Source organism: Pleurodeles waltl, chromosome 7, assembly GCF_031143425.1.
Source record: "Pleurodeles waltl isolate 20211129_DDA chromosome 7, aPleWal1.hap1.20221129, whole genome shotgun sequence".
NCBI classification, from domain to species: domain Eukaryota; kingdom Metazoa; phylum Chordata; class Amphibia; order Caudata; family Salamandridae; genus Pleurodeles; species Pleurodeles waltl.
Window position 1 is genome coordinate 931,947,864 of NC_090446.1, and position 21,256 is coordinate 931,969,119.

The following is a 21,256-nucleotide window of genomic DNA, read 5'->3' on the forward strand; positions in this document are numbered from 1 at the left end:
CTGTACTTTGTCGCTGTAGGAGGCTGGCCTGGCTTTTAGTGGTTACCAAGGGGTACTTACACCTTGCACCAGGTCAAGGTATCCCTTATTAATGTAGAGGGTGATGTAGGAAGAATAGGAATACATCACATACAAACAAACATAAGTTCCCAAATCCCAATACAAACATTTTAGGCTAGATAGTTGTAAACCAATGTAAGTAGTGAAAGGCTTAATACATGACATGTTAAAAAAAGACAGACTGTGGGTTCAATAGAAAAGGCAGGTCATATTTAGGACAAACAAACACTTATTAGTTAGGAAACATATATACATGCTGCATTGTTAAGTTAGCTGTGCTGAAACACACAAGAGGCCCCAGCCACATTAAAAAGAGAGTTTTTCTTTAAAGCTGCACCAACTGTTGCTTTCATAATGTTCACTTAGCATGAACAGGGTGGAACAGAAGGGTGTATCCTCCCTTAGCACAGGGGTCCTAAAAACCATAAGTCATTCATATTGTGTTAAGGGGAACTGTGTAAAGGGTCAGATAAGTATTTGCAAGGGAGGGCTACCTTGAGCAGCACGCAACATATAATCTCTTGTTGTGCAGAAAGATAGATATGGTGAATGACGTCATTGTAACTTACACACCCATGAGGCCAACAAGTGCAAGTGCTTCTTTCCAGAGGCACCTCATTATCTTATCTGTACTGCTTGTAGTTGCTTACGTAAATGCTGAACTCTTGACCACAGTTTTTTGTGGTTTTTACAGTATAAATGCTACTGGTGTTTGAACCAGAACTTTGAACTTCAGTCATGGCCTCTATGTGAGACTGCCTGTTGTTCCCAGCTGAAAATCGATTAAACTTATATTATTGTGTCAAAATGATTTGTTTTATTTTATTAACAGATTTCCCTCTAACATATTGGCGAGCTAAGCCAGGAGCTCTACTTTGATCTCACCAACTGCTGGACTGGGGGCCCTGCCTGTCTCCACGAGGTGATTTGTGCACATTTTAAAGAGGTAAGGGAGATGCCTACATTTATGTAAAAATCTCTGATTTCGTGGGGACAGATGGGTCTCAGTGGAAGGTAGTGAGGTGGAAAAAGTACGAGGTCTGTTCCTTTTATTTTATAAAGACATTTACAATTTTGACACTGTAATATATGTAATTTTTGTGTTTGCATGCAAGATTGTGTATGAATTGAGATAATATTAAGGGATCCCGGTGGTAAGTCCGGAAGATACAGGGAGCTTGACTAAGTAAGTCAAAAGTGGTCAGGAGTAGTGTTGGACTTGGGGGCTGAGCAATCAGTGTATGTTTTAAAGAACACTCATGTCAACCTAACCCAGATATTAAATCTGGAAGTCACTTTTTTGTTGAAAATAGTGAAAAGTTGTCCCCTCTATGAATCCAGAGGGAAGTGACCAGTAGTATTTTGTTTGCCCTAGTATGAAATTAAGAATTACTGTGTATGTATATTAAAATTTACTGTGTATGTATATGCATGTATAGACAGAAATGTGGCCACATAATAATGTCAATATATAAGTTTGTTATTTAGTGTATAATTTAGGAATAAGTATCAGACCTCCTATTCTTATGAAGGTTAAGTTATAATAGTATACTCAAAAGTAAAGTAATTGACTGGATTGGGCAGGTCCCAAAAAGTCAACTAATTAATTCCACATCCCTGAATTAATTATAAATGTTTATAACAGTCAGGCTGTCCCCCTCTGCAACAGAACTGACCTTAGTAGATCAGCAATATCAATACCATAGAATAATTTTTTAAGTCAGAAGTTTATGAATGCCTAGGTATTTATAGTATATCACCTCTAGGCCTAAAAACAACCTACATTGACATAAGAGAAATGCCTGTTAGACAATTATAAATAATTATTCAAAGAACTAATACAAGGACATTATTTTCCAAGTTAAAAGTAGTGTACTAGCCTCATGAACCCCATAACAAATATTGACACTACTGTTATCCCCATTATGAAACTATAGAGCCTTAAGATTGGAGGCTAGATGAATTATCAAATAGTATAGACTGGGACATACACATATATATTGAAGGTATACAAATAGAAGGAGAAATATCAGCTACTATACATACAAATATATTTAACTACCTTTCATATAGATGTGAACAGGATCTTCACATAATTAGAATAAAAGAGTTTATTTTGAAATGTACAAAACCTGTTGCAGTTGTCTTTCCAAGAGTAAAGCACTCATTTGTAGGCCTCTAAAAATAAATACATTTTGTTTTAATTTTCTCATGTGTGACACTGGAGCCACATTGTGGCCAGAAAGTGAATATATTGAAGTTACTGCAATTTTTCAGTGGAACCATGGGCAACAGTCACGTGAATTCCCTGCAATAACAACAGACTCATATTTAGTATTAGACCTCCTACTGTATGCATTTATTAGGGACCTCCCAGGGTGGAATTTAGGATATGAGTAATTAATAAACATGTATATAGATCACAATAACATTATTGTTTGTTGTGTCAGGCAAACAAACCACTTAGGCCACACATAAATGCACCTACCATATATATCTATATATAAATGAACAAAGTCTTTCAGAGATTAGGGATATATATATATGATGTTCACCTTCACAGCCTAATAATAGTTTATGTGAAGTCTGGAAATACCATAGGAAGTAAATAGAAGCCCATTTAGAGTGTAACACATATAGTACAAAAGATTAAGTTCACTAAACAGACATGGGGTCTCCTTTAGAACACATGGTTAAAGTGTTCTCTTGAGACAGGGACAGGATAGGAAAATACTGTAAGGAATGGCACAAAGCAACATTAAAACTTGCACATGTATGGCCCAAAGTGGGCACATTTGATAATACAATAATAGAACACATGGGCACCTTCCTACAGAGTAAATACAAGGGAAATAAACTAGAGAAAAGGAAGATCACACTAGACATATGGAGGGTCTTTTGTGAAACAAATATGAATGAGTCAAATACAAAGCCTCAGACCCTCCCTTCGGCTCCTCCACCCCCCTATCAAGATGTGCAATTAAGGTTAGGCAGTGCAAAGGTACAGGGCATGTATACGTTGCAACCTGGTGCCCCACACTCATTACCCACCTCTTCACATCCCCCTGCTGTGGGATATACAGACCCAGAGTATAGCCCACCATTAGAATCTTTTTCTAAACATAGAGAATATGTTCACCCATCTCCATGTCCTCAAATGGCCAGTACACCACGGGAAATGTCAGGTGGGGACAGAATTAAATACATAGGGACAGTAGATGCTAGATTTACACTTCATTTAGAGGACGAGATGTCCCCCACTAGAAAGAATGAGGGTATACCTAATGAGGGATCAAGAGAGGCACAGAGAATGGATGGGGCTAGAAAAAAAGAAGGTGTTTTGAAAAAAAACGAGTACCAATATTAAAAATAAGACAAGAAGGTTAGCTTTCACACCAGAAAGTTCTCCCACAGAGTACTGGAGGTTCATGTACCCAGGAGCAGAAGAGAATAGTGTAGGCAAGTGGATCACAGAGCAGGAAGATGGATGGGTAGACAAAAGAGCGACTTGGGAAAAGGAGGACGGGCCCCTGAGGCAGTCAAGGGCCCTCACTAGGCCACAAATAATTGAACAAGAAGGACTAGATGACACAGTCTCCACACACAGCAGCTTAGGTGAAAAAGATCTGGATTTAGAAAAATCTTACAAAGGATCAGAGGGGGCATTAGATGACATCACTGAACATGTTAAAAGAATGTCCCTTTTTGAGGACCATAACAAGGAACAGTCACAATATGCCTGTGAGGGAGAAGAAAACAATAAGACAGGACAGACTTTACAAAAGAAGCCAAGAGAATTACAGAGATTAGTATTTGATGGGGCGCATGCACGCCCATATGAGAGAAAGGGAACATTTGATAAGGCAGGAAAAATGACACTGAGGAAAGACATGGCACATGCATTCCCTGTATGCCCTGGCAATAATTTGACACCCAATTAAATAGTAGCTCAGTATGAAAATAGTTGGTATAATGTTGTCCCTTTTACTGACAACCTAGCAGGTTGGACAGAAGGATTGGCATCACAGATGACACCATGGCTGCGAGAGGGTTCCTTTAAACCCCGAGACATGGCTAATGCAGAAATGTGCATTTTTCAGGGTGCAGGGGATCCTTATTGGGATTATCCCTATATGCAGAAAAGTTTAAGGGTGTGGCAGAGATATGCTTGTAAGTATGACTCTCGTCACCATACTGGCAATAGGACTACAGTCCTGTCACAACTGCCCTTGATATTCAAGGGCCCAGGGGTGCCTCAATATATACCATGGCTCCAGATGGACAAAGAAAATCTTAAAAAATAGTTGCCACAACATTCTGAGGGTGCTGGGAAATGGATAGCAGCTCTGGAGAAACATACTGCAGGGATTACTCTTGCAATAGGGGACATTAAGAGTTTACTAAGTTCCCTTATAGGAGATGACACAGACACACTGTTCACAAAGGCAGGAGTAAAGGATGTGACATTGACTAACCCAAAATGTGATGGGGCACCCTTTAATAGAGTAAGGGGAATTGTTTGGAAACAACTGAGGAAAATGTATCCAGACAGGCCAGACATTGGGTCCCTTATGGCACAAGCAATGCAGCCAAATGAGGACCCACACCAATTCCTTAGCAGAATGAAGGAAAAATGGACACAGGAAGTGGGGGAGAGTTGGGATGTCACTGGACAGAACGCAATACTATTTTTCAATATAGTGAAAAAGTGTCTGCCAGTTGAAGTACAGGATAAATTAGATAATATAGTTGCCTTAGAGGCCAAACCATAGACAGAGATAGAAGCACACATAATACATTTTTGTAAGAAGAGACAATAAAAGGAAAAGAGAGAGAAAGATAAAATAGAGAAAGCAGCAGCTAAATTGGTCCAGCAGAAACTAGCCAAGAAAACAGAGGAAGGATTTGCCACTGTAATGGCCAGGTGATGACAGCTGTCCTCACCCAAAAGTATCCTTTAGGTCACAAACCAGTTGCATATTTTAGTGGCCTACTTGATTCTGTCATGAAAAGTAAGTACCCTTGTGAACAAGCACTAGCCACAACAGCCTTTGTAGTAGAGAAAAGTGCTCCCATTGTCATGGGTGCACCCTTGACCCTGTATGCTGAACCTGCTGTGTTTGCAATAATTCAGAAAGCTAAAACAACACTAACAACACGGAGAGTATCAGGCTATGAGATAATATTATCACTAACATCCTTGAAGGTGGTTAAAATGCCACACAGTCAATCCTGCTACCTTCTTTGCACACCCCATTTCAGACACTGATGATGATGCCCATGATTGTGCCACATATACTCCAGATGCGTGTAGCCAAGCAACAGAAGACCCCATTCCAGGTAGTGTTGTATATTTTGTGGATGAAACTTCCACAATAGATCAGGACACAGGAGTAAGACATACAAGTGCTGCAGTGGTCAGAGCGATGCAGCACAACTCTTCAGACACACTGCAGATAACTGAACAGATAACTTTGCCATCTCAATATTCAGCCCAGGCTTCTGAATTAGTAGCTTTAGGGGCAGCCCTCAAACAAGGGCAAGGAGAAACAATAACAGCATACTCTGATTCAGCCTATGTCACTACAACAGTGCATTCCAGCATTATGTGGTGGAATAGATGGGGATTTCTCAAGTATGATGGAAGCACTGTCATGCACCGAACCCTTTTAGAGGACTTGATACAAGCTTTAACACTGCCACATGCAGTTGCAGTAGTGAAATGCGCAGTCCACACTAATGCTCAGATTTTGTGTCCCATGGAAATGTCCTGGCTGATTGGGCAGCCAAAGATGCAGCAACACACCCTCTTAGTGACACACATACCACAGTTTTGTTAGCTAGTGAAACATTGACATCTTCAGACTCTTTGAATGCATCTAGACATTACACAGAGACAGCTCACTTGCATATAAGAGAGATACAAGAAAATGCACCTGAACATGAGAAACAGTTGTGGGAAGCCAGAGGATGCACACAGACAGGAACAGATTTAATATACAGACAAATATCAACAGGGAAGCCTGTCATGCCCCAAGCATTGCTACTGATAGCTCTAAACCAGCTACATCTTCCTTCACATACTGCTAGAGACAATATGTCCCTCCAAATACGTCAGGATTGGTTTGTCCCTAACTTACATGAGATGATTACAATGTACATACACACCTGCACAGTGTGCCAGCAGTATTCACCAAATCCCACATCTAAGGTAATAGCTTCCACAATACCTCGCCCACAAGGTCCCTTTAAGGAACTGCACATTGACTACATTGATATGATTGACAGATGCAATCATTATCGCTATCTGATAGTTGTAGTCTGCCCATTCTCAAGGTGGATTGAAGCAGGACCTTGTGTTCACTGTGATGCCAAATCTGCTGCTAATTTTTTGATTCGTGAGGTAATACCGCGATGGGGTGTCCCTGAGGGGATCAGATCGGACAATGGCACCCATTTTGTCAATAATATCTTTTCTCACCTCACCATCTTGTTAGGAATAACACATAAATTGTCCTCAGCTTATCATCCGCAAAGCAATGGAATTGTGGAGCGCCTTAATGGCCTCCTCAAGAACAGAATAAGTAAACTATGTGTGACATTGAAGAAGAAATGGCTATACTGCCTCCCTTTGGCACTCTTTGCTTTGAGAAATACCCCAGGATCAGATCATCATTTAACTCCACATCAAATAGTGACAGGTAGAACAATGAGCACATTTGTGCCATCAACTAGACATAAATTGGAGACTGAGAGTGCACCTGAGGTTGTACAAATTGAAATGAATGAATACATGTCTGAGCTAACCAAAGTTGCAAAGTTCTTCCCTAAACAGGTTACACGTGCAGCCAAGAAGCGCGCCAATGCATCTCCTGTAAAGAATCAACAAACACCATTACCTTTGAGAACTTTAGCAATTTTGCAAGACAATGGAAGAACTGCTAATTTAATGGACCCTTCCCAGTGCCATCCATCCCTTTGGACAACGAGCAGGAAAAAGAGGGGGGAGAACAGGAGAAGCAACCGGAGTAATGCCTCCCTCTAAAGCCTCAATTTTAGACAATTCTTCTTTTAAGTTATGTATTTTATGTTTGTTTTTCCTCCTCGTTGCACTGATTTTGCTGCGTTTAGCCCTTGGATATTTTAATTTTTTTGATCCTATATCAATTATTACACGCATGCGTAGAACTGTTGATAATGATACTGACCATCACCCTCTCCATATTGCTTTGTTTGACAATGTGTGGTATCAGTACATGCACAGTATAGGCACATCCACATCCAACACCAGTTGTTATGTATGCTCTCTCATCCCCCATGCTGCTGGAGTAGATAAATTGCATCTCCCTAAAAAGGTATCCCCAAACATTACACATTGTCTCCTGCACCTATTTTTATGCAGAATGAGAGCACAGCTACAGCCAACTCATGTTAGTCCTGTTACTGCACGAGCTAAACCCCTGCCCCCTGATTGCGCAGGCAGGCCGGTTCTTAGTATCACAGGATCAGTATTTGCCCATGACAAATGGTACCAAGACAAAAGGTCCACTAAGCTTTAATAAGATAATAGGCCAGTGTCAGGAAATATGGGATGCGAACATACAGAGATATACATGGACAGGGACTACCATACACCCTAGAATAGCAATGAAATTAACACAGTTTTCTCTTTGTTTCAGAGGGAATGGGACAATGAAGGTGGGGAGTAACCTCAACTGCAACATCACCACCTACAACGCTGATATGCAGGGCTGCACCTCCAGCCTGATGGATCACTACTGGATGTGTGGGGCACGGCTCCACATGCAACTACCCCCGAACTGGAATGGCCTCTGCTCCCTAGTGACTTTGCACACCCCCTCCCTGGTGATACCAGGTGTGGACATCTCTCAGTTACATGACCATCCCATGAGCCATCCAACAACCTTGCTTCACCATTATCGGACAAAACGAGCTGCTGAGTTTCTTGGTACTGAAGTGTGGAAAGACATTCCACAGGAACACAGACTATTTAATGATGCCCAAATCTTTTTTGGTAGCATCCTACCATTCATTCAGGTGAAGGCAACTGCACGCTGGCTGCAGATCACGCACTTTGAATTGATGAAGACCATAAATGCAATTGAAGATGGGTTCAATGCTATCAAGGAAGAACTTCCAGCCCTTAGGCTGATGTTAATGCAACACAGATATGTATTTGATTTAATGATGGCCATGGAAGGAGGGGTGTGTAAGAAGATTGAATCTTTATGTGCCGGCCAATGATGCGGACAATGGGACATTAACTCAGGACATTCAGACATTGCATGATCTACAAAAGAAAATGATCGATGAGGGGGGTGCCGCCCCTGATGGGTGGTTCGAGGGCTGGATCGAATGGGTGCCGTCCTGGATGTCAGGGTTGTTCAAGGCCTTGTTGCCTTTGATTGTTTTGTTGCTTTTGATGTGTCTTATTTTTCAGGTAATAATAGCATGTTGCAAAAGGTTGACAGCTAAATTGGGAGGGACAGAGTAGTGGGTATGTGATGATTCCCCTAGTTTCATTAGTAGATGGGAAGGTAGGAAAAGTAGTTGAATAATCAACTAGAGGGAGGAATGATGTAGGAAGAATAGGAATACATCACATACAAACAAACATAAGTTCCCAAATCCCAATACAAACATTTTAGGCTAGATAGTTGTAAACCAATGTAAGTAGTGAAAGGCTTAATACATGACATGTTAAAAAAAGACAGACTGTGGGTTCAATAGAAAAGGCAGGTCATATTTAGGACAAACAAACACTTATTAGTTAGGAAACATATATACATGCTGCATTGTTAAGTTAGCTGTGCTGAAACACACAAGAGGCCCCAGCCACATTAAAAAGAGAGTTTTTCTTTAAAGCTGCACCAACTGTTGCTTTCATAATGTTCACTTAGCATGAACAGGGTGGAACAGAAGGGTGTATCCTCCCTTAGCACAGGGGTCCTAAAAACCATAAGTCATTCATATTGTGTTAAGGGGAACTGTGTAAAGGGTCAGATAAGTATTTGCAAGGGAGGGCTACCTTGAGCAGCACGCAACATATAATCTCTTGTTGTGCAGAAAGATAGATATGGTGAATGACGTCATTGTAACTTACACACCCATGAGGCCAACAAGTGCAAGTGCTTCTTTCCAGAGGCACCTCATTATCTTATCTGTACTGCTTGTAGTTGCTTACGTAAATGCTGAACTCTTGACCACAGTTTTTTGTGGTTTTTACAGTATAAATGCTACTGGTGTTTGAACCAGAACTTTGAACTTCAGTCATGGCCTCTATGTGAGACTGCCTGTTGTTCCCAGCTGAAAATCGATTAAACTTATATTATTGTGTCAAAATGATTTGTTTTATTTTATTAACAGATTTCCCTCTAACAAGGGGTGTCTAGCAGCTTAGGCTGATAGAAAAGGTAGCTTAGCAGAGCAGCTTAGGCAGAACTAGGAGACGTGTGAAGCTCCTACTATACCACTGGTGTCATATGCACAATATCATAAGAAAACACAATACACAGATATACTAAAAATAAAGGTACTTTATTTTTATGACAATATGCCAAAAGTATCTCAGTGAGTACCCTCAGTATGAGGATAGCAAATATACACAAGATATATGTACACAATACCAAAATTATGCAGTAATAGCAATAGAAAGCAATGCAAGCAATGTACAGTCACAATAGATTGCAATGAGAGCACATAGGTATAGGGGCAACACAAACCATATACTCCAAAAGTGGAATGCGAATAACGTATGGACCCCAAACCTATGTGAGCTTGTAGAGGGTCGCTGGGACTGTAAGAAAACAGGGAGGGTTAGAAAAATAGCCCACCCCAAGACCCTGAAAAGTGGGTGCAAAGTGCACCTAAGTTCCCCAGAGAGCACAGAAGTCGTGATAGGGGAATTCTGCAAGGAAGACCAACACCAGCAATGCAACAACAATGGTTTTCCAGACGAGAGTACCTGTGGAACAAGGGGACCAAGTCCAGAAGTCACGATCAAGTCGGGAGTGGGCAGATGCCCAGGAAATGCCAGCTGTGGGTGCAAAAAAGCTGCCACTGGATGGTAGAAGCTGTGGATTCTGCAAGAACGAAGAGGACTAGGAACTTCCTCTTTGGAGGATGGATGTCCCACGTCGTGAAGAAGCTTGCAGAGGTGTTTCCGTGCAGAAAGACCGCAAACAAGCCTTTCTAGCTGCAAGGGTTGTGGTTAGGGTTTTTGGATGCTGCTGTGGCCCAGGAGGGACCAGGATGTCGCCAATTGCGTGAGGAGACAGAGGGGGTGCCCAGCAAGACAAGGAGCCCACTCAGAAGCAAGCAGCACCCGCAGAAGTGCCGGAACAGGCACTACGAAGAAGAGTGAACCGGAGCTCACCCGAAGTCACAAAGGAAGGTCACACGATTCCAGAGGACAACTCAGGAGGTTGTGCACTGCAGGTTAGAGTGTCAGGGACCCAGGCTTGGCTGTGCACAAAGGAAATCCTGGAAGAGTGCACAGGAGCCGGAGCAGCTGCAAATCACGCGGTACCCATCAATGCAGTCTAGCGTGGGGAGGCAAGGACTTACCTCCACCAAACTTGGACTGAAGAGTCACTGGACTGTGGGAGTCACTTGGACAGAGTTGCTGAGTTCCAGGGACCACGCTCGTCGTGCTGAGAGGGGACCCAGGGGACTGGTGATGCAGTCTTTTGGTGCCTGCGGTTGCAGGGGGAAGATTCAGTCGACCCACAGGAGATTTCTTCAGAGCTTCTAGTGCAGAGAGGAGGCAGACTACCCCCACAGCATGCACCACCAGGAAAACAGTTGAGAAGGCGGCAGGATCAGCGATACAAGGTTGCAGTAGTCGTCTTTGCTACTTTGTTGCGGTTTTGCTGGCTTCCAGCGCGGTCAGCAGTCGATTCCTTGGCAGAAGGTGAAGAGAGAGATGCAGAGGAACTCTGATGAGCTCTTGCATTCGTTATCTAAAGAATTCCCCAAAGCAGAGACCCTAAATAGCCAGAAAAGGAGGTTTTGCTACCTAGGAAGGAGGATAGGCTAGCAACAGAGGTAAGAGCCTATCAGAAGGAGTCTCTGACGTCACCTGCTGGCCCTGGCCACTCAGAGCAGTCCAGTGTGCCAGCAGCAGCTCTGTTTCCAAGATGGCAGAGGTCTGGAGCACACTGGAGGAGCTCTGGGCACCTCCCAGGGGAGGTGCAGGTCAGGGGAGTGGTCACTCCCCCTTCCTTTGTCCAGTTTCGTGCCAGAGCAGGGCTGGGGGATCCCTGAACCGGTGTAGACTGGCTTATGCAGAGATGGGCACCATCTGTGCCCATGAAAGCATTTCCAGAGGCTGGGGGAGGCTACTCCTCCCCAGCCCTGACACCTTTTTCCAAAGGGAGAGGGTGTAACACCCTGTCTCTGAGGAAGTCCTTTGTTCTGCCTTCCTGGGCCAAGCTTGGCTGGACCCCAGGAGGGCAGAAACCTGTCTGAGGGGTTGGCAGAAGCAGCAGCAGCAGCTGCAGTGAAACCCCGGGAAAGGTAGTTTGGCAGTACCCGGGTCTGTGCTAGAGACCCGTGGGATCATGGGATTGTCTCACCAATGCCAGGATGGCATTGGGGGGGGCAATTCCATGATCTTAGACATGTTACATGGCCATATTCGGAGTTACCATTGTGAAGCTATACATAGGTAGTGACCTATGTATAGTGCACGCGTGTAATGGTGTCCCCGCACTCACAAAGTCCGGGGAATTTGCCCTGAACAATGTGGGGGCACCTTGGCTAGTGCCCACACACTAAGTAACTTAGCACCCAACCTTTACCAGGTAAAGGTTAGACATATAGGTGATTTATAAGTTACTTAAGTGCAGTGGTAAATGGCTGTGAAATAACGTGGACGTTATTTCACTCAGGCTGCAGTGGCAGGCCTGTGTAAGAATTGTCAGAGCTCCCTATGGGTGGCAAAAGAAATGCTGCAGCCCATAGGGATCTCCTGGAACTCCAATACCCTGGGTACCTCAGTACCATATACTAGGGAATTATAAGGGTGTTCCAGTATGCCAATGTAAATTGGTGAAATTGGTCACTAGCCTGTTATGACAATTTGGAAAGAAATGAGAGCGCATAACCACTGAGGTTCTGGTTAGCAGAGCCTCAGTGAGACAGTTAGTCATCACACAGGGAACACATACAGGGCACACTTATGAGCACTGGGGCCCTGGCTGGCAGGGTCCCAGTGACACATACAACTAAAACAACATATATACAGTGAAAATATGGGGGTAACATGCCAGGCAAGATGGTACTTTCCTACAGTCGCTGCGCTCGAGGAGGGCTAACCACCGGATAAGGCATGACATATGCGTGCCTTCCACTAATCAAAGCAAGTAGATTCTAACAGGCAAGCCAACGTGCCAATGAAAGACACTGACGTGACGTCGACGGGGCTCCGAGCCCTTTTCTAATACCTAAAGTGCCTCACTAGTGATACGCATGCACAAGCGCATGCACAAGCGCATTCGACGCAGGCTCGACCCTAAAAAGCCACTCTCTAAATCAAGATAACCAGGAATGAGCGTTATGAGAGGAATAATGGTATTGCAAAAATAGATGGCAGCAGGTGTAAAGTATTAGGACAGGAGTACTTATATAATACTATATATATAGTCCTAGTGTACTAGAGAAAAAAAATATTCTCTCGTAAGCTTTACTGTCCCCACATCACCCCATAACTATCAGTCTATCCTCCATCCCCACTCTGACTCATCCCAAACCCATTCTACTGCTATAATCTCCAAAATAACCCTGCCTAAGGTCTTCCCTCCTCTACCACTCTTGGCTCACCCCACACCTCAGTTTACTACTATGATCTCCCAAATAACCCTACTCAATTCTCCCTCATTTATTTCACCTTTGACTCATCCCAAACCCCTCCTGCTACTATGATCTCCCTATGCCTTTCCACAGACTCTTCCCTCCTCCATCTCTCCTTTACTCATCTAAAGCCTCATCTTGTTACTATAAACACCCAATTAACACTTCTGTATTCGTCCCTCCTCTATCCCTCCATTACTCTGTTCAATCCAACTAACAAAGTCACATATCCTCCACTCAAATTAACTCATACTAATACTGTACTTATAATTCCCTATACTAATCCACCACTGTTCGTTTTGGGCTCAGGAGTAGCATGATACATTCCAAGAAGCGCTTTGATGCCTCGTCAGGGGTAGTAAGCTCTATATAAATATAATACAATACAATACACCTGGAGCCCCTTCACAGCAGGTTTGAAGACCCCTCGCAGAATACCAGGAGGCCCCTCACAGCACACCTGGAGCCCCCTCACAGCACACCTGAAGTCCCTCACAGCACACTTGAAGTCCCTCATGGCACACCTGGAGCCCCCTCACAGCACACCTGAAGTCCCTCACAGCACACTTGGAGCACCCTCACAGCACACCTGGAGCCCCCTCACGGCACACCTGGAGCCCCCTCACGGCATACCTGGAGCCCCCTCACAGCACACCTGAAGTCCCTCACAGCACACTTGAAGTCCCTCATGGCACACCTGGAGCCCCCTCACAGCACACCTGAAGACCCTCACGGCACACCTGGAGCCCCCTCACGGCACACCTGAAGTCCCTCACGGCACACCTGGAGCCCCCTCACGGCACACCTGGAGCCCCCTCACGGCACACCTGGAGCCCCCTCACAGCACACCTGAAGCCCCCTCAAAGAAGGACTGCAGTCCCTCACACCACATCTCGCAGCAGACCTGGAGCCCTCTTGTAGCAGACCTGTAAACCCCACCCCAGCTCTCCACAGACCTCATTACTTCAATAATCGTTCAGGGGTCGGCAGGAGAGGCATTTTCATATACCATAGTGGTTATTTCCAGTGGTAATGGTTTACTGCAATCAAACTGGACCAAAACCATTCAAACAGATGTTGGCTTTAAGTGAAAAAGGAAAGTATTTACATTTAGAACAACAGAAAACGCTTAGCTCGAAAAATAATTAATTTTTGATGTTTAAGCGTGTGAGGCAAAAGCAGAATATTTAAAGAATTGTTATTCCTCAAAAATTTGGAAAAAATTACCCTTTTTGCCTGTAACAAAATAATACAATATACACACACAGTTCAGCTTAGTCTACGTATAAGTGAGCACACGTCACTGAAGCATTACTCACACCAGTATTTAGAAGTGTCTCGGTATGTATCATGAATATGTGCCCTCACACACAATGGCAACATTAATTCTCACCACATACTTTTAAAGTTGCGATTTTAAATATTCGGTCGATTCTCTTTAGTGGAGAAGCTCATATTCAAACTGTATGCTCGCATTTGTTTTTTGACGATAAATTATTCCTTCCTTGCTGTGGCGGGTGATTGTGGTCTCTTCTAAATGGGACAGCAATAGACGAGGTTTCATTTTAAACTCACCTAAGTGTCACAATTTACAAGTGAAAAGCTACAGTAGGCGCATATTTGTTTTTGCTTTGTGGGATTCCCATTGCCTTGGGCCTGTTCTGTAGAAGTCAACAGGGCCTTCCGTCTATTTAGAGGTATCAACACTGTCTTGTCTACTGTGTGGCTTCCGTGCTCACCGGTCTGTCGGTGGCACCCTCTGTTCTGTGGCATCGTCCACGCCTCTCTCCCTTGGTCTCCACTATATCTCTATCCTGGCTCCACCACAATACCCTTTTTATTTGACATCCACACAGCCCTGCGTCTTTCATTAGGCTTCCACAATACAAATAATACAATAAACCATTCACTGGCAAAGACAATAGGTCTGACTTGGATTTTGAGCCATTAAAAAGCCTGCTGCAGTGGAAAAAAAACAATTGCCTTTTGAATACAATGCATTTATGAGACAAAATCAACACGTGCATCATAATTCGAAGTACTTTTGAGATGCTAATCTAAACCCTCATTCCTTGCAATGCAAGAACTTTATACGAGGCGGAATGATACACTGAACAGTCAATAGTTTACACAGAGATAGCGACTCTTCTGAGCACAGCCAAAGTTTAATCTATGAATATTTTAAAGAACTGTGGACAGTAGGTCAGTAGGCATCTGCATTGTCAAACCAGACATAGGATCCAACATGTGAAATGTAAAGATTATAATTCTGCTCATTAGCGCAATATGCTAAAAATACAGAAACTCTGAGGGGAAGAACATTGATAGCCAGGGTAAGAATGAGCCGTCACCCACCGAGCTGGCATCACTTGGCATGCCCGTCACCTCAGTCTAGACGTGTTGCACTTTGTTGGGCTCTCCGCAGTCATGGAGAGAGCTCTCTGGATTCTCAGGGGTTTCATCTCACTACTACTTCTTCCTTGTTCTTCTTTTCAAGGTTTCCCTCTTTTGAATACAAAAAGCAACAAGGTAATCTTGTGGTTTCTCCTACAAAATCCCCTGGTATTTTTGATTACTTGCATGATTGCTCGTAGTAGCCAAAATAACCCTTCCCCTCCCCCTTCTTTGTGCAGAGTCTCCTCACTACTCATTGTTCGTTCAGTGGCCTCTACTCTATCCTGCGGCCTCCTCAGTGCTTGGTGTCTGCGCCACGGCTGCAGTTCTGCTCTGACTGAGATGTGGCCTCTACTGTCCGCTGTGTCTGCCCAGTAGCTTCTGCACCGGTCACAGTGTCCTGCACTTGTTCCAAGTCATTTACACCCCCATATCTCTATTATGTGACTTCCTGTAAGCTTTACGCTCATTTTGTAGTTTCTGCACCCCTATCGGATGTTAGTGCCCTTTAGGTGGTCCGCACAATGTTCAGTGTTCTTCAGCCTCCACTGCACCATATGTCACCTGTGTCCACCACGTCCACACTTCCCCATGTTTTCTGTGGCCTCCACACAGCTCTGTCACTTTAGTTGCCTTCCAGTGTCCCCATGCTTACCTGTAACCTCCAGTACACCCAGTGTCTGTCCTGTGACCTTCACACTGCCCTCTATTGTTTCTGCAGAATCTACACTCTGTTGTATCTATTCTTTAACTACTGCCAATCAAATCAAATCAAATCAAATCATAAACATTTATGCATTTATTCATACACTCAAGACTTGAGAAATGTTCTCCAGAAATGAGTGACTAGCCTGTCAGGTAAAGGAGCGTAGCTTCTGCACAGTTAGGCCATTAAGGTCAGTGCCAGGTACATAGCTCTAAGGGCTTTATCCTTCCACCTACTCGAGCTTCCACTCACCACTCCCACACCCCATCATTCACTCTCAGCATTCCAGACACCAGCTCAGATATACAGATTACAGATTGCTGCAGCTACCCACACGGCCTTAAGTATTACGTGGCCGCCACAAGCCACACTTTTGCCCTTTCGTAGTGTCCTGTGGTCCGTCTTCCGGCCTTTGCCTGTTCTGTGGCTGCTTCAGTGTTGCATCTCATTGGTGGCACTTCCGCACCCTGGCCATGCTGCGGTCTGCTCGGCCCGGCTTCTCTTCTCTGGTACCCAGACAGACGTGGTGTCTTGTGGCTTAAGAGCTGTCCTATTCCTACTCAGAGTCCTTCACAACACGGTGTCTTTTCGGGAACCTCCACACTTCAATGAATCCTCAGTGGCCTACACTCTTCGTGGACGCCCCGCGCCGACCGTCCTCATGCCCTTTATGCCTCCGCACGGCCCCGTCTTCTGTGACACCTAGTAGTGCTGAGTACGTTCTGGTACACCACATTATTGTATGCATTAACACCAGTGCTTAATTTGAGCCGGTGGTTTGCGTTGCGGGGCACCGCACTTGTTTTTCATGGCAGACATTTATTTTTCTGCTTCAAGTATTTACTGCGGGCAAAAGACAGAGGGAAAAGACGGAGGATGAGAGAACCGAAAACGCGTCGCAAAGGAAGAAAGCAGAAAGCTTCAAGAGTGAGATGAAGGGGCAGGGAGTGACTGTAAGAGGATTATAGAGGCCCTAGATGGTTTTAGGGTTCCGCTGCCTCAGTATTCTATTATTGTATGCAACAACACATCCATCTGTCTGTTCCCTGGACCCAAATATGTTTTGAAACTGCGTCCCCATCACCAACTCCGCAACCAGGCTGTGGGTATCTGTTCTGCGGGCTCAATAGTGCCTCAGTGGTTTGTTTTTTGTGGCCTCCAAATGACATTTTGTGCTCTTGCCTTCCTACGGCTTCTGTGGTCTGCATACAGCGTGCTTCTGATCCATGCCATTGAAACGGCATCATGTCTGTTCTGCGGTAGCCCCCAGCGGTCACCTGTGCCTTTTTTGGAGCCCCACGCGCCCCCGTGTCTCCGGGATCACCATGTGTGTGACCTGAAAGCTCCACTGTGCACTGTTCTATTCTGTGGCCACCACAGCTCTGTGTCCGCTCTTCCTTATCTGAGCGTGCCCCCGGCCGAGTCCCGTGCAGTTTACACACACATATAGAATTACTTCCAACATACTAACATTAATAATTACATAGGATGTACGGCACATATAGATTTCACATACATACTGCATTACATAGAATGTACTTGCATATAAATTTGCATATGTATTTCGGGGTCATCTCTACTGATTCAGGGCCCCGAGGGAGGCAGCGTCCATACCTCCTGCCTCTGACCGGACACCCCTTGCTTTGGCCACCTAAAGTTTCTCAGTGTAGACTTCACATTTGCCTTTGTGTGCCCTGCGACTGGCACGTGCCTCGGTGTTGAGGCGTCTTTGTGGCTGAAGTCTTTATGCTTTCACTAGGTATCCATGAGCCAAGGGGAAAACATTTGTTTTATTTTCAGCCTCTTGTTTATTTTTACAACCTCGAATTAAACACAGACTCCAAGCAGGATGAACTCAAGGGCAGTTTCCAAGAGAAAAGTATTTGCCATGTATCATGACCCTTGGGCAAAATCGCTGCTATGTTTGTTGAAAACCTTACACTTTACATGCATAAATTCTTCCGGCGTGCACTAACACATTCCTGCACTCACAATTAATATGTATGGGTTCCTCCGATCAGGCATTTCCTCAGATCCAGCGTGTCAATGGCGACCTAGCAGAATAGGACTGCAAGGCATATGCGCCACACTGAGCAGTGTGCTGGTGGTTGGCACTGAGATGGAAAGCCAGCCTCAAATCTAGGGGCATATTTATGAGAGGCCTGCGCCGCCGTTGTGTCACTTTCAGTGACGCTGAGATGGTGCAAACGTCTCATCTATATCTATGAGGCCACACAAAGTTACTTTGCGCTGCTTTGAATGGCCTCATAGACATGGAGTAAGGCAACGAGGCGCAAGTCACTGCGTTGCCTTACTCTGCGCCAGGGAGGAGTTACATAGGCGTTGCAGGGGGTTTTCCTATGCAACTCCCTTGGGTTTTGATGCATTCACAGATTTATAAGGACTTGTAAACCTGGGAATGAGCCAAAACCTTACGCCTCCCCTCTGTAGGTGTAACAAGGAGAAATATTTCAATTTCTCCTCTTTTTTCTCTTTCCATACAGCACACATAGAAAGAGGAAAACACCTCTATGGATTGTTTTTGTGCAGGAAGGGACCCCTTTCTGCACAAAAACAATCCTGCCAACAAAACAGCACCCTTGCCCCATGGTGCAAGGGTGCAGGCGTTGGCGTTAGACTGCTGAAACGGAGCCACCCAGGGCGAAAGGACAGGAATGTACCGGAAAGCATAGAGACAGCACATTCCTGCTCTTTCACTTTGGCGTAGGGCAGCACTGCGTTGCCCCACACCAAATCCCCACAAATATGGCCCTTAGTGTTTGTGGCGGAGCCAAGGTCTTGTTCATGGGGATGATATAAAGACTGTATAAGAAATTGGATTATTTTTTGGGGTGGGTGACTACCTACCTCAAGGAACGATCACAACCCTTGTCCAGAGTGAACCTAGAAACATTTAATCAACCTGAGGTCAACTGCATGGTGGCTATGGCACAAAGCAGACAGGCTTAACTCAGAGCTATGTGTAAAGCATTTATATAATACTAAAACAGTAATAAAATACACAACAATACAAATCCCTAAATTAGATAAATTGAGTAAAGAGAACTGGAGATATGAATCCAATTTCTTACAGTGATCCTCAAAGTGGAGTGCATTGACGATGCAGAATCACAATCCCCTGGAAACAGCTTCCAACACTGTACATTCTTTACAATCACTGTCTTCCATCTTGGGTGACAAATCTATGGCAGGACTAAAGACACTCTGGAAGGTTTCCCAAGTCTCCTTAAGTTGGCTGGTGAGTCTTAGGCAGAAGTTAAAGCCTGGTCCCAGCCTCGAGGGGACGTGCTGCACCCATCCCTAGTCCAGAAAGCAGCACAAACACACTCAGGTGTATTACATTATTTATTTTGTGTCAATGAGATTTCGAATAGAAACTCTTTGCATACCTGCAAAGGTGGTACATAATAAACTCCCCTGTCATTACATGTAAGTTACCCCTAAGGAGTGCCCTAGGTAGCTCATAGGCTGAGTGCTAAGTAAATAATAGGTAGGGCATGTACCTTTAAGTTGTACATGTCCTGGTAGTGAAAAACTTCCAAAGTCGTTTTTCACTACTGTGGTCAGAATTGTGAATTCCTTAATATATTTTTAAGCTGTAATTCCTGATCAGAAAGGAGTACCTGCTTCAAGATTCATATCATTGGAATTGCAATGATACATCATCTTTACTGGTTAAGTCGGATAACATTACTATTTTAGAAATTCAATTTTTAGAAAGTGGATATTTTTCTAGTCTTACTGCTCTGTGTGCCTTGCAGGCTGTCTCCAAAACATGTCTGGGGCTGGTGGCAGCTACACTTTGTGCATTCCGTCAAGACAGCCACAAACACAGGAAGGGTGGGTGTGACAAAGGCATCACCTGCATTCATCTGCATTCTGATGGGCATTTTCGGGAAGGAAGGGTAGAGGGGAGCTGACACTTACACTTCAATAGGAAAGTTCCTGTCCCCACACAAAGGGTGAATTACCACACACTGATAGTCTGGAGCCAGTGCCGGGATGAAAGGGGGACCCGTGCACCTCAAGAAGCTGCTTTGAAGTCACCCCCACTTCAAAGGCACATTTGTGTATAAGTACTGGGACTCTGACCCTCCTACTAAATCAGTACACTACTGAACCTGGGAAGAACTCTGCTTTAGTAAAGACTGCTGTGTTGTAAGGATTGCCACTCTGCCTGGACTGACTATTCCAAGGAACTGCTTCTCTGCTTTGCTAAGCTGTTCTGCTTGCGGTTGATCTCTGCCTTGCAGAGTGGCTCCAAGGGCTTGCTGGCTTGTCTCTTGTTTGCAGTCTCAGGGATCATCACAGCCTGCCTGCAACTCTCCTGGTGCTCATGGACTCTGCCATCTGTGATCCTTACCTTTGCCTGAAGTGCCCCCTCCAGTCCTGGGTCTCAGAAGTGGGATTTGCAGCTGATTACTGCCGAAACTGATGCATCATCATCACTGCGCCGGTCAGAACTGATGCATCACCCCCTTTGACGGCGACGCAGAACCTGTTGGACGACAAGGGATCCACAGCCTGCACGGCCCAATGACAATGCTCTGCTCAGTTCAACAATGATGCATTCCCTCCATCTCTACGGAGTTCAATGCCAACGTGGGACCCAACTGCAAGGCTCAACGACGACGACGCAGTAACCAGACTGCATGGAATGTATCACTGCATTGCCTTTGCATTTGGTCTGCGACATTGATGCTTGCTCCACAGAAGGTACTTTTTCAGCAGACCCTGCATGGTTTCTGTAGCTGGCTTACCCTCCTTCGCAGTTAGCCTGAACTTTGGATTTGCACCTGTCCCTTGCAATCGCAAGTAACCTTTTGACAGCTAGTGAATTCTAAGCATTGCTTTTGCTTTATGCTTTTAAAATTTGTGTCTCGACTTCTTCTGGCTGGATTTTTGTCGTTTTTTTCTTGTTTTACTCAGATAAGTAGTCTCTATTTTTCTAAAGTTATGTGGAGTCTTTTGTGGTGTTTTCACTGTTTACACATTGGCTCGTAAGTCTAGCGTGACTGTTCTGTGCCAAGCTACCAGAGGGTAAGCACAGGTTAATTTAGGCTGTGTATCCGGTTTACCCAGCCTAGGATTATAGTCCCTACTTGGACAGGGTGCCTATCTCTGCCAACCAGCAACCCGATTTCTAATACTATGCAATTGAAAGGGTAATGCAGCTTCCAGTAACAGAGTTATACAGATTAA

General features: G+C 44.5%; 1 protein-coding gene across 1 annotated transcript in view; it reads left to right on the top strand.

Annotated features, from left to right (window-relative positions):
* Positions 1-9,423, top strand: part of SAP30L (SAP30 like) — a 387,822-nt gene extending 378,399 nt beyond the window's left edge. The window contains exon 5 of the mRNA XM_069199614.1: positions 893-9,423. The gene's annotated coding sequence lies outside the window, so the exon portion shown is untranslated. The remainder of the gene's footprint in view (positions 1-892) is intronic.
* The last annotated feature ends 11,833 nt before the right edge of the window (positions 9,424-21,256 follow it).